We start from the raw sequence: 14,705 nt of genomic DNA, 5'->3' as shown, positions 1-14,705 counted from the left end.
TTGTAGATCAAGGGGAGGCGACAGGTTAAAGAAGGATTTTTATGGATTGTGCCTGTGTGCCATTCAGAGAGTGAATGGACAAGGCAAAATATTTAAGTTCCTTAGAAGGGGTATGGTAGTAAGTGCCAGGCGCACTGGTTTGAAAGTGTCAAAAATTGCAACGCTGCTGGATTTTTCATGCTCCACAGTTTCCCGCGTGTATCAAGAAATGTTCACCAGCCAAATTACATCCAGCCAACTTGACACAACTGTGGGAAGCATTGGAGTCAACATGGGACAGCATCCCTGTGGAAGGCTTTCGACACCTTGTAGAGTCCATGCCCCCAACGAATTAAGGCTGTTCTAAGGGGAAAAGGGGGTGCAGCTCAATATTAGGAAGGTGTTAATAATGTTTTATACAATCAATGTATATTTGTTGGTGACAATAAAGTATTTATAAAACCTTTCTAACAATCTAGTTACATTGCTAGCTAGCTTTAGCTACCATATGGTTGGACCTAGTTTCAGTGGATTCAGAAAGTATTCATACCCCTTGACTTATTCCACATTTTGTTGTGTTACATCCTGAATTTTTTTTTTTTTAATGTCACTGGCCTACCCACAATACCCCATAAAGTCAAAGTGAAATCATGTTTTTGTTGTTGTTTTTTTCAAATGAATTCGAAATTAAAGGCTGAAATTTCTTGAGTCAATAAACCGTAAACCATTGCATGGGCTCACTTTGTGTTCAATAATAGAGTTTAACATGATTTTATCATGACTACCTCTTCTCTACTCTACACATACAATTATCTGTAAGATCCCTCAGTCGAGCTGTGAATTTCAAACACAGATTCTCAAAGAAGGGCACCTATTGGTAGAAAAAAAGCAGACATTTAATATCTCTTTGAGCATGGTGAAGTTATTAATTACACTTTGGATGGTGTATCAACGCACCCAGTCACTACAAAGATACAGGCGTCCTTCCTAACTCAGTTGCCGGAAAGGAAGGAAACCGCTCAGGGATTTCACCATGAGGCCAATGGTGACTTTAAAAATAAATACTAAATACTATAGGACTGCTTGGTGTTCTGAAGAGTAGACCCCTTCATCCGTAATATGGCTAACTGTCTCACATCCTATGGTTCTCATCCCAGATACATGGACACAGACAGACATTGCATGGCGGTTCATGGTCCCTGGAAACAGTGCTGCCAGGGTCACGAAACACTCTGACAAATATATTCCCATGTGCTCCTTCCAAGGCAATGAATCAATCAAGCTTACATGCAATAAAAGCAAAAAGGGGGCATGATTATTATTGCAATAAATACCACGTTGTAACAGAGCCACGTTTTTTGTTGTTTTTTTCTCTGCTGCTGTTTTTATTGCTGGTTACAGATGAGCGTTTTTATGGTCCCATGGGCCTCTAGCACACGGGACAGAGCAGTAATGGGGCCCCAGCATTCCCGTAAGGCTGCGTTTTGAAACAGGCGGACATTGTAATTACGGCTGTCAGAGTGCGATGACACATCGTTGGCGATGGGTATATCTTCACGTGGCCTAAGAGTTAGAGCCTCTCCAGGACGCCGGAGGCCTGCCAGACAGATGACCGTAAGAGGGGCGGCGTGGTGTGGATGCCTCTGGAGACAAGCTCACACGACCCTTGCCCAGTGGCCAGAGAAAACCATCCTTCGTGGGTTTTTAAATTCTAAAATAACAAAGAGGGAACAATGCAGGCGCCGGCGGCCGCGGCATAAACTAATCTTGACACACCTAGAACAGCATTTTTTGGACAACTGAGCGCCCTGTACTGAAAATATTGCAACTGTAACTATGTGCTGTTTGTATTGTAAAAGTGTGGGGCAGAAAAATGAACAGAACATTGTTTGAGAGTTATGGGGTGAATTTTTGGGCCCCGACCGAGAAGAACCCTTGTGTACCCTGTAGGTGTGAGGTCATTCAGTCAGTCAGAGGCTGGGAGCTGTAAGGCTGCTCATGGCCGTCTCTCTGTGGGTGGCGCAGGCAGAGTGAAGGGGAGTGCGGGGGCCAAGTTATTAACTGTCATAGTCGTGCCCACATATTGGATTTCGCTGCGATAATATTTTACTTTCCTGGTGACTCCTCCTGCCCGACCCAAGATTCTGTGCAGACGGTTCATTGGGCCCAGAAGCCCAGAGAAGCAGCGTGTGAAAATGGAGAATAGGACGCAACCATCTCAACAGTGTTTAAGAAAGTATGACAATCCCCTTGGGCATTACTCCTGCTTCCCCTCTACGTCCACCATCTCTCTTTAGGCTAAGAGGTCTGACGAACAGCCCAGCTAACAGAGTGTGCCAGTTGGAACATATCCTCACGTAACCCATACTGTGAGTTCACAAAGACTCGTATTTGGATACAGCCTAGGACACCTACTTTAGTTGATATTGAGGGAAGTTACTGAAGAATAATCTAAATACGGTGTCTTTATAATGTCTCATTTATTCAATTGAATATGGTTTCAAGGAAATAGGGATATGTAGGCCAACTCTCAATGTAGGGTACAGTCTCTCAAGTAAACTTTTGCTGAAGTGAATGTCCTCCTTTTCTGCTTGTCTAAAAGACGTTGATGCGGAGAATCCAGTGGAGGTAGGCAGGAGGACACCAAAGTGTTATCGATGGATCCACTTATACAGTAGCAAAGTCGGGAACATAGCGGAAAGGGGGGGTTTACCATAAGCCTCTTATACAGTAGATGTGATCAGCCAGTCTCAGGTATTCACGTCTCGTCCTACAGCTTTTTAACACTGATTGAATTGGACGTGGCATCTGGGGGCGAGCGTGCTCAACTGCCTGTCGATCAGACTCATACAGGAAACTGCACAGCCGATCCCAGACTCACCCTTCCTGTGTCATTTCTCAACAGGTCAGTGTTAAGGGCTTTTCCCGCTACCGAGCCAGAACCAAGTCAAGCCAAACCAAGCTGTACCGAGCAGTTCTGGTTATTCATCCACCATATTTGCTGGAACTGTGCTTTAAACGACAACGTAAAAAATAAATAATCCAATACTAATTGGCATGGTATGATGTGAAAAAGACTATTGTACACTAGCGAAAGGCTCTGCTGCGTAAAGAAACACTGAAGGAGTGTTTTTCGCACAGATATACAATATATACAGTATGCCAGTCTGGTGTCTGACACGGTGCCAGAGTACAGGAGAAAGAACACAGCAAGCACCCACCCAGACAGAATAGAAGGGGAATAACCATGACTGACCATGACTATAGCCATAGTTAGCAGTCATAGCATAGCGTTAGTGAGACCCCACAGTAATATTCCCGCAGAGGAGCTGTCCATTTAAACTGAGCCCAGAAGCCAAATAAAAAGAAAACACCATCAACGCCAGGGTGCCACAATCCACTTAAGCACATTGCTGTTTTGGAAGTGGGAGATGTTGAAACAGATGTTTTTCATATTTCCGTTTGCGGCCATCGAACTGATGAGCATTCTGTTACGTTAGCACAGCGAGCTCTGCTGCTGAATTTATTTCTCCCTAATTACACACAACCTCTCCCCCAGCGTCCATTTACACGGACGTCTCAGAGGATCCACTCTAGAGTGTGGGCGATCAACTCGTCTCCGTCCTTTTCAAAGGTAATGTTAGTATGTTTCAATGCCCTCGAAAGGTCCATCAAAAAGAAAACGGCATAACATCATTCAGACAATTTGCATTCAAGTGTTAAGCAGTTTGTGTTTTTCGAGAGTAAACCTTTCCCACGAGAAACAGAAACGTAATCCAAACACAGAAACCAAAAAATAAATAGCCTTTTATGATGAACTTTATTGACCTGAATGAGGTGGGAATATTTTGGAGTTTCCAACCTGCACATCGTCAAAACCCTCAGCGGATTTATTACCAGGTTATTCAATATTATTGTACTGGTACGCCCATACACACCCTACCACCTGGCTCTATAAATAATAATACATCATTTTGGAATTGTTTATGAAGTCATAAGACGGGATATTGTAATGAAAACATAATAGTTAAGTACCCAATGTTGATTTCGGCCGATGCTGTATATGCAGTCCAGCAGGAGACATGAAACTGACGTTGCTTTACTCTGAAAAATGGCAGCCAAATTTGTCTTCTCCTGTCCTCTCCTCTGTCACTCTTCCCCTCTCTCTCCTCCTCCTCCTTGCCCTCCTCCCTGCCTGGGATGGAAATGGACAAGCAGTTAACGATATTAAAGATAGTCCGACGTCGACAGCTTGCATTAGCCCTGGCTGCCTCCATCTCTCTACATCACGTCCTTGTCGTTAGGGAAAGATGTAGGGTATATGGTTGATACGGTCTGTCATTACTGTCTCACCAGATGGGCCAGAGAGCAACGTGGAGCAGCCTTCTTCTGAAACACAAGGTTCAAATATTACTATCACTCGCCTCAATCAACTTTGAAGGGCAGAGGGCCATAGTGAAAACACACATATACAGACACGCACGCACGTGCGCACGCACCCACACACGTGCTGAATTGTAGAAAGAGTGCCTTTATGTCATTCTCAATATTTCTGTACTGACAATTTTACTACTGATGCACATGAAACCAATGGAGAAAAAAAACGGACTTGACCAAGGCTCCCAAATATTACACGACTGTTAAAATAAACCATTTGATGATGTTAGAACATGTTTTTGTCATCTACGTTCAAGTCTAAGTGACTCATCATTTTCGTGAAGAGCATCCTTAGCATATGGCAGAACTCCTCTTCCTTCCCTCCCCCTCACCCTTTCACCTCCAGAAAAGGGTTAACATTCCAGCGAAACGCCAACAGCCCCTAAGCACACACACGCTTCTTATTTCCACTGCAACCTCTGTATGTCTCTTTTATGAGGCTTTTGCCAGAGCAGGCCGACTCCTCGGGTTTAGGAATAGAAAAGGGCCGGTGGCTGCCAAAAACTCTCTGTGGTTGGGAAACAATGGCACGCCCTGTGAGATTCTCACTGCTCCTCAAACCCCAGACGTCCTGCGAGCAGTAATCCTCTGTTCCTTTTGTTTGTCAAATCACAGTTGCCTCCGCAAACGGTTTGTGTCAGCGTTGGCCCAGGAACACCGCGACGACTTGACCAACATGGTTGCCTCTGATGCCAAAGGGACAGAGAAGAAAGAAGTGGGGAATGGGAGAAATGCTTTAATTGCTGCAGGAATCTAGACAATCTAGTTTGGGAAAATTTGTTTGAGAAATCTGAGGGTAATACAGAGGCGAGTGGTGCGATCCAGCGGGCTCAGCCCTTGCTGCACTTCCAACGGCAACTTGTGTGGCAGCCCCAACTTACGCCTGGTCATGTAGAGACAGCACTGGAGAATTGTGACCAATTTTATGTGTGTGTGTGTGTTTGTGTGTATCGGGGAGTGGAGGAAGTTGTTGTGTAGAGGCAGGGTTAATCCCGGGGTAATTGACGTTGACAGATGTGGAACGGGCATGCTCGTCCAAGATGCTAAGAGAAACTATTAAAGAGTGGAGCAAGCAGTTCCCATAGACATGAACCCAGTGCACTTTTCCTTAATTAAAATGGGAAGTTTTTTTTGTTCTATAGAGTAAATATATAGGAACGAGTGAGATCACACTCTGAGATGACGCGGTCTGCAAGAACTGGAGTATTGGGTCAATCTTGAAAAATCATTTGACAGAATATCAAGGATTCACTTTTTCAATAGCACCGATTCTGGATGAATTATGTATAAATTAGAGCTAGAGCACTAGTCTAGGCTGAGTAGGGCTGTTATACAGCTTGGGGTTACATTGCAAACTGTAAAGTGATTACTGTCATGTTTTTGTCCACGTTTCAAATGTCTGCTAGAGTTTTATTCACTGCTCAGTATTGGCAGTATACATTTGAATAAAACACAAACTTCTGTCATCAAAAAATACCTTTTATTCCCTCCTCAGAAATGCATAGCACAGAGACGTTTATGCCCATTTCATTGAGTTTCTTTGAAGGGATGAGTGAGGGGTGGGAGAAAGAAAATGAATAGCTCAAGCTTTATCTTGGCAAATCAAATTCCAATAAAGCTTAGAGAGAAATTAAAATCTGGCCCGGTGTGAGAACGAAGCTTTGCACTTGATTGATATAAGGAGGGAGAGGAGTTCCAAAAGGCTACAGGTGATTCTTTTACAGCCTGATATCTGATGCGAGCTGGAGTTTCTATGAACATTAGAATGTTGACACAGGATGGCTCATTTCCTAAACGAGAGGCTGGCTTATCTGGAGACATCTGACAGAGAGTATGATTTATAATGCTCTGTTCATATAAGGTTTCAGTGTATATAAACTACAGGACATTTAACGTGAACACTTCATCCAAGAATATATTAGAAAAATAGATGTGTTCCAACTAACATCGGGGAGGCTAGTTGCTCGGTTGCACTCTGCTGCCACATTTAGTCATTATTAGCTATTTGGTATCAAACTTGATATAATGCCTATTGCAGAAAGAGGGATATGACATGCTTCCAGAGGTGACTGATGGAGAGTACTGAGGTGGAGCGTGAAATTAGAAACCAACATGGAGAACAAGTGCTTCTTGGGAAATGAAACACTTAGAACAGTGTCTGTGGTATAAAACAATTGTTTTACCATGACTCAAATAAGGGGGTTCCTAGATGCCCCACCCTACCTGGACAACAGACAACAGACAGCGGGGAGAGGCCAGGGGGGAGGGGCCTGATGTGCCCTTCCGGCCTGGGTTGGAGAAGGCCAGGCTGAGGTCTTACAGAGAACCCCACTAGATAAGTATGTTTAACCTGACAAGAGAGGGTAAGTGTAACCTCCCTCATCCTACCAGACCACGAGCATGTGAACTGAAACCCCCACGTCAATGGTAATACAAGTCAACCTGCTCACAGACACACACTCACAATTCTGTATAGGACACAAACTGACACAACATGCCTCACACAAGTACAATGCCGACCCCCCACCCCACCCCTCCCGTGTAAGGGTAGGAGACCATAGGGAATGGGGGGGGAGGAGTGGGTTTGGGTATGGTCTGCAGTCGCCAGTGCCAGTCAGGCCATCAGGCAGAAGAAGCCGATCCCTGAGAGGGAAGATATCACCATAGCCTGGTCGGCTGACAGCTCCATGGCTCCTTATTGAAAAATCAATGTCCATTTGTGCGTCCAGCTTACCTGGCCGCCTGCCAGCTCGCTTGAAGTCACCTAATGTAGCCTGATCCTGTTACCTGATTCCTGATTCGCTGAGCCAAAGTGACTTTGCAGCTGAAGTCATTGTTTTTCCTGGGAGTGACAGACACTAGCTGTGGCTAGCCACACTTTGTGTTGTTGTGCACTGTCTACACTATAGCAACGTCCCTCCTGACATGTAGATCTGGTGATTAGGATTACCTTGTTGTTGTTGTTGTATCATCCTTCAGTAGAGCCCTCATTCCTACTGTAGCAGTCCTGTTTTATTTCCAATACTTTAGGCACACTTGATTTAACTCACCCCGTGCGGGTAGGCAGGACTTGCACTTTTGGGACTATTCTATTAATCCCATTATGCCAGGAAAGCTACTGAAAATCAAGCACACCTAAAGCATTTAAAAGAAAACCCATGTTTGAGGTATAGTCATTACTGTTAAATATTCCAAGGTGAATTTTGCCTTAGGCAATGGGATAGTAAACTCATCATTCGTCATTGAATTACATTTGATGAAGTAGGCTATTATTATCTCATTATAATAATATAATGTGGATGAACTGGTATAAACTATGAGCTACAGGAGCACTGCTTGATGCAAGGTGGATGACACATCCAACAATAAAACCTATATCCAAATTAAAATCCAAATAACTCAGGATGGGTGATGTTATTCCAAGTAGCATTTACAATATCCAGAAATACAATCCTCTCTGGTTTACAGTACATTGTGTTCCTTTCCACCCAAATAAAATAGATTTTAATGAAGAGTTTGGAAGAACTTTGCTGATTTACCTTTAATGCATGGTGAACTCATCGGGTTAAGGGGTGGGGGAGGGGGAGGTGAAGGAGTCGGAGGAGGGGGGACTCATTGAGCAATGGCAGGGGGGAGGGGGGAGGAGTAGGGGCTGATTGATGATAGGGTAGCATTATGAGGGACAGAGCTGGGACAGGGTAGGGGGATAGAACTGGTTGGAATGGCACACCTTAGACCAGCTCTAAGCCCCCTCCATCCCCTTCACTGTACACTGTGCAGTTCTAACAATAAGAGCCACGAGCAGCAGCAGGAGGGCGTGTGTGTGTGTGTGTGTCCAAGTGTGTGTGTAAATGCGCTCTGCACTGATCCTCTGGAGTTGACTTAGCATTCGTGATCAAGATGACGTAGCCGCTGGTCTGTATGGTATAAGACTCGGAAATGACATACGTTCAACATGTCACAGTCACACTATTAAAAAAAACGGCCCCCTCAGAGAGTCCGGTTGGTGCCCTCTGCCCGGCACAGTCAGACTCTCCCCTGCTGTTTTCCTGCCAGGGTGCCTCGCAGCGGGAGGCAGCACTGGTGTATAATGCAATTTGATTGATTAAAAGAAAACATTAAAGCACTACCTTATTGAATTTGACGGCACGTATGGCTCCGGATCTCACTGGCCACTCTCTTTTATTGGCTGGGATAAAGGAGATCACGTCATCCTCCCCCCCCCCTCCCCAGACAAACCTTGGCTGGAGGACGTCCTGCAGGACACAGATTTATTTAGACCCCTCCCCCCACCGAATGTCTCCCTCCCGCCACTCTAACCTTGGGCATTGGAGAGAGAGAGAGAAAGAGAGAGCGAGAGAGAGAGAGAGAGATCCATTGTTTTAAGACTCCAGCGCTAGGTCGGAGAGAAGAGGCGGGAAGATGGAAGGGGGGGACAGAGAGAAGGGGAGTGACTCCCCACTGGGTGAAAACTAGGTGTGCCGCAAAACTAGGTGTGCCGCCGAATTTTAGATCCCATCAAGGTGTACCATGGTTTAAGGCTAAAATGTCCCTATTAATGTATCTATTTCAACCTTTTTTTATTATTCAATAGGGTTTATTGAAGTATTTTCTTTGTTTCTATAGTTCCTTACTCATGATGGTTCATTTGTGTGTACCCTTTTAAGAGCATCCCGCGAATCTAGCCACTGTTGTCGTCTGAAGATGCAACAAAGAACTTCTTAATCATCATCAATGGACAGCTCAATGGTTAAATGAAAAGAGAAACTCTAAACAGAGAGGAAGAGAGGCACAACTTGGCTCAAAATCCAGCTCCCTCCAGCAGATGGCGATTTTTCATTGTTTTGCCCAACAAGCAAGGAGTTTGTATGGAGGTCAATGTATGGCATATTTGCTATGTGAAGTTTATTTGATCGAATAGAATTTTCTAAATGTTTAAGTTCTTACGAGTGTACTGACATTAGCCCCGGCAACTTTGATAAAAAAAACTTAATATCGGAGTCATCTCGAGATGGCTCTGCATATTCCTGGCATGAGGCTAGTAGCATGGCATCTCTCTCCATTGAATACAAGCAGTTGACGTCAACAACCCTCATCGAAAATTTAAAAAAAGATTACAATAATGAGAGGTATCCACCAATCAAAATAAATGATAGGTGGGAGCTAGACAGCCCGCCATGCCACTTTGTGGACAACAACTCCCATTGTTAGGGTGGAGAGAGGTGTCTCTCTTGTCAATATATCCATAACTTTGCTCTACAGAAGAAGAGTGTGGTATTATGTATTCACAGTGAACCAGCAAAGATCCACACTGATCTGAAGTTTCATAAATCAATGTGCTGAGTCAGAATCTTAGTGATAACTATCGGTTATGAATTTCAACAAGAGAAGATAGTTTGATGAATAATTACTTCAAGTGGGACAAGTTGTGGTAAGTACTGGGTTGGATGTAAACATCTGTTAAACGGTGATGACGTACAGTGACATTTATTGTTGAGTTTCGAACATTTATAGTCTCTTTATAGGGATCATATTTGGCTGCTTCCCCAGAATCAGATTAACTCATGGATACCATTTGTATGTCTCTATGTCCAGTATGAAGGAAGTTAGAGGTATTGTTGTGAGCTAATGCTAACTTGCATTAACGCAATGATTGGAGGTCGACAAATCATAGCAAATCAAGTTTAATTAGTCAGATGCGCAGAATACAACAGGTGAAGACCTTACAGCGAAAAGCTTACTTACGAGTCCCTAACCAACGATGCAGTTTAAAAAAATACAGATAAGAATAAGAAATAAAAGTAACAAGTAATTGAAGAGTAGCAGTAAAATAACAATAGTGAGGCTATATACAGGGGGGTACCCGTACAGAGTCAATGTGCGGGGGCACCGGTTAGTTGAGATTATATGTACATGTAGGTAGAGTTATTAAAGTGACTATGCATAGAAGATAACAACAGAGAGTGGCAGCGGTGTAAAAGAGGGGGAGGTGATGCAAATAGTCTGGGGAGCCATTTGATTAGATGTTCAGGAGTCTTATGTCTTGGGGGTAGAAGCTGTTAAGAAGCCTCTTGGACCTAGACTTGGCGCTTCGGTACTGCTTGCCGTGTGGTTGCAGAAATAACAGTCCAGGACTAGGGTGGCTGGAGTCTTTGACCAATTTTAGGGCCTTCCTCTGACACCCCCTGGTATATAGGTCCTGGATGGCAGGAAGTTTGGCCCCAGTGATGTACTGGGCCGTCCGCACTACCCCCTGTAGTGCCTTGCGGTAGGAGGCCGAGCAGTTGCCATACCATGCAGTGATGCAACCAGTCAGGATGCTCTCGATGGTGTAGCTGTAGAACCCTTTGAGGATCTGAGGACCCATGCCAAATCTTTTCAGTCTCCTGCTTGGACCATGTTAGTTTTTTAGTGATGTGGACGCCAAGGAACTTGAAGCTCTCAATCTGCTCCACTACAGCCCTGTCAATGAGAATGGGGGCGTGTTCGGTTCTCTTTTTCCTGTAGTCCACAATTACATTTACATTACATTTAAGTCATTTAGCAGACGCTCTTATCCAGAGCGACTTACAAATTGGTGAATTCACCTTCTGACATCCAGTGGAACAGCCACTTTACAATAGTGCATCTAAATCATTAAGGGGGGGTGAGAAGGATTACTTATCCTATCCTAGGTATTCCTTGAAGAGGTGGGGTTTCAGGTGTCTCCGGAAGGTGGTGATTGACTCCGCTGTCCTGGCGTCGTGAGGGAGTTTGTTCCACCATTGGGGGCCAGAGCAGCGAACAGTTTTGACTGGGCTGAGCGGGAACTGTACTTCCTCAATGGTAGGGAGACGAGCAGGCCAGAGGTGGATGAACGCAGTGCCCTTTTTGCTTTATTTAACTAGGGTGTAGGGCCTGATCAGAGCCTGGAGGTACTGCGGTGCCGTTCCCCTCACAGCTCCGTAGGCAAGCACAATCATCTCCTTTGTCTTGATCACGTTGAGGGAGAGGTTGTTGGCACCACACTGCTTGGCACCTCTGACCTCCTCCCTATAAGCTGTCTCGTCATTGTCGGTGATCAGGCCTACCAATGTTGTGTCATCGTCAAACTTAATGATGGCGCCTGGTTGTCAGGAGTGAGCAGGGAGTACCCGAGGGGACTGAGCACACACCCCTGAGAGGTCCCTGTGTTGAGGATCAGCTTGGCAGATGTGTTTTTAACTATCCTTACCACCTGGGGGGGGTCAGGAAATCCGGGATCCAGTTGCGGAGGGAGGTCCCAGTGCTGACAAGGTAAAATTCTGTTGTTCTGCAGTTAAAGCACTTTATGGCTACAGATGTGAGTACTACGGGTCGGTAGTCATTTAGGCAGGTTACCTTGGTGTTCTAGGGCACAGGGACTATCGTGGTCTGCTTAAAACATGTTGGTATTACAGACTCAGACAGGGAGAGGTTGAAAATGTCAGTGAAGACACTTATTTATTACATTTATTTAACTAGGCAAGTCAGTAAAGAACATATTCTTATTTTCAATGACGACCTAGGAACAATGGGTTACCGACCTGTAGCACTCACATCTGTAGCCATGAAGTGCTTTAACTGCAGAACAACAGATTTTTACCTTGTCAGCACTGGGATTTGATCTTGCAACCTTTTGGTGACTAGTCCAATTCTCCAACCACTTGGCTACCCGCCACACTACTTGCCAGTTGGTCAGTGCATGCTCACAGTACACGTCCTGGTAATCCGTCTGGCCCAGCGGCCTTGTGAATGTTGACCTGTTTAATGCTCTTACTCAACATGGGGATGGTGCCAGGTTTTCTACAGACATGGCACTTGGCATTCAGGCCTAAGAGTTCAATCTTGGTTTCATCAGACCAGAGAATGTTGTTTCTCATGGTGTGAGAGTCCTTTAGGTGCATTTTGGCAAACTCCAAGCGGGCTGTCATGTGCATTTTACTGAGGAGTGGCTTCCGTCTGGCCACGCTACCAAAAATACCTGATTGGGGAGGCAGGGTAGCCTGGTGGTTAGAGCATTGGACTAGTAACTGAAAGGTTTCAAGTTCATATCCCTGACCTGACAAAGTACAAATCTGTCGTTCTGCCCCTGAACAGGCAGTTAACCCACTGTTCCTAGGCTGTCATTGAAAATAAGAATTTGTTCTTATCTGACTTGCCTAGTTAAATAAAGGTTAAAAAAATACAAAAAATAAGTGGAGCGTTACAGAGATGGTTGTCCTTCAGGAAGGTTCTCCCATCTCCACAGAGGAACTCTGAGCTCTGTCAGTGACCATCGGGATCTTGGTCACCTCCCTGACCAAGGCCCTTCTCCCTCGATTGCGCAGTTTGGTCGGGTGGGTGGCCAGCTCTGGGAAGAGTCTTGGTGGTTCCAAACTTCTTCCATTTATGAATGATGGAGGCCACTGTGTTCTTGGGACCTTCAATGTTGCAAAAATGTTTTGGTATCCTTCCCCAGATAGGTACCTCGACACAATCCTGTCTTTGAGCTCTCCAGTCAATTCCTTTGACCTCATGGCTTGATTTTTGCTCTGACATGTGTTGTCAACTGTGGGACTTAATATAGACAGATGTGTGCCTTTCCAAATCATGTCCAATCATTTGAATTTAGCATAGGTAGACTCCATTCAAGTTCTAGAAACATTTCAAGGATGATCAATGGAAATAGGATGCACCTGAGCTCAATTTCAGGTCTCATAGCAAAGGGTCTGGGTAGCTATGTGGGTGCAAAAAAGTATTTAGTCAGCCACCAATTGTGCAAGTTCTCCCACTTAAAAAGTATTTTACACCAATTTAAAGATACACTTGTTGTAAATCCAGAGGCAGTGTCCTATTTCAAAAAGGCTTTACGACGAAAGCACACCAAACAATTATGTTAGGTCAGAGCCAAGTCACAGAATAACACAGCCATTTTTCAAGCCAAAGAGAGGAGTCACAAAAAGCAGAAATAGAGATATAATTAATCACTAACCTTTGATGATCTTCATCAGATGACACTCATAGGACTTCATGTTACACAATACATGTATGTTTTGTTCGGTAAAGTTCATATTTATATCCAAAAATCTGAGTTTACATTGGCACATTATGTCCAGTAGTTCCAAAACATCCGGTGGTTTTGCAGAGAGCCACATCAATTTACAGAAATACTCATAATAAACATTGCTAAAAGATACAACTGTTATGCATGGAATTTTAGATCCACTTCTCCTTAATGCAATCGCTGTGTCAGATTTCAAAAAAGCTTTACAGAAAAAGCACACCATGCAATAATCTGAGTACAGTGCTCAGACAACAATTCAAGCCAAACAGATATCCGCCATGTTGGAGTCAACAGAAGTCAGAAATAACATCATAAATATTCACTTACCTTTGATGATCTTCATCAAAATGCACTCCCAGGAATCCCAGTTCCACAATAAATGTTTGTTTTGTTTGATAATGTCCATCATTTATGTCCAAATACCTCCTTTTTGTTTGCGCATTTAGCCCAGTATTCCAAATTCATGACACGCGATCACTAGGAGCAGACAAAAAGTCAAAAAGTTATGTTACAGTCCGTATGAAACATGTCAAAAGATGTATAGAATCAATCTTTAGGATGTTTTTAACACAAATCTTCAATAATGTTCCAACTGGAGAATTCCTTTGTCTTCAGAATTGCAATGGAATGCAAGCTAACTCTCACGTGAACGGGTGTGGCCAGCTCGTGCCTCTCGGGCAGACCTCTGACTCATTCCCCTCTCATTCGCCCCCACTTCACAGTAGAAGCATCAAACAAGGTTCTAAAGACTTTTGACATCTAGTGAAAGCCTTAGGGAAGTGCAATATAACCCCATAGACACTGTGTATTTGATAGGCCAAGAGTTGAAAAACTACAAACCTCAGATTTCACACTTCCTGGTTGTATTTTTTCTCAATTTTTTGCCTGACATATGAGTTCTATTATACTCATTCAGTTTTAGAAACTTCAGAGTGTTTTTCTATCCAAATCTAATAATTATATGCATATTCTAACTTTTATGGCTGAGTAGCAGGCAGTTTAATTTGGGCACGCTTTTCATCCAAAATTCCCAATGCTTCCCCCTGCCCTAGAGAAGTTAAGCCATTTTGCCACAACTTTGGAAGTATGCTTGGGGTCATTGTCCATTTGTAAGACCCATTTGTGACCAAGCTTTACCTTCCTGATTGATATCTTGAGATGTTGCTTCAATATATTCACATAGTTTTCCTCTCTCATGATGCCATCTATTTTGTGAAGTGCACCAGTCCCTCCTGCAGCAAAGCGC

Source organism: Oncorhynchus masou, chromosome 29 (genome assembly GCF_036934945.1).
Source record: "Oncorhynchus masou masou isolate Uvic2021 chromosome 29, UVic_Omas_1.1, whole genome shotgun sequence".
Classification (NCBI taxonomy): domain Eukaryota; kingdom Metazoa; phylum Chordata; class Actinopteri; order Salmoniformes; family Salmonidae; genus Oncorhynchus; species Oncorhynchus masou.
The sequence above is the reverse complement of the archived record's forward strand: the minus strand, read 5'-3'. Positions refer to the sequence as shown.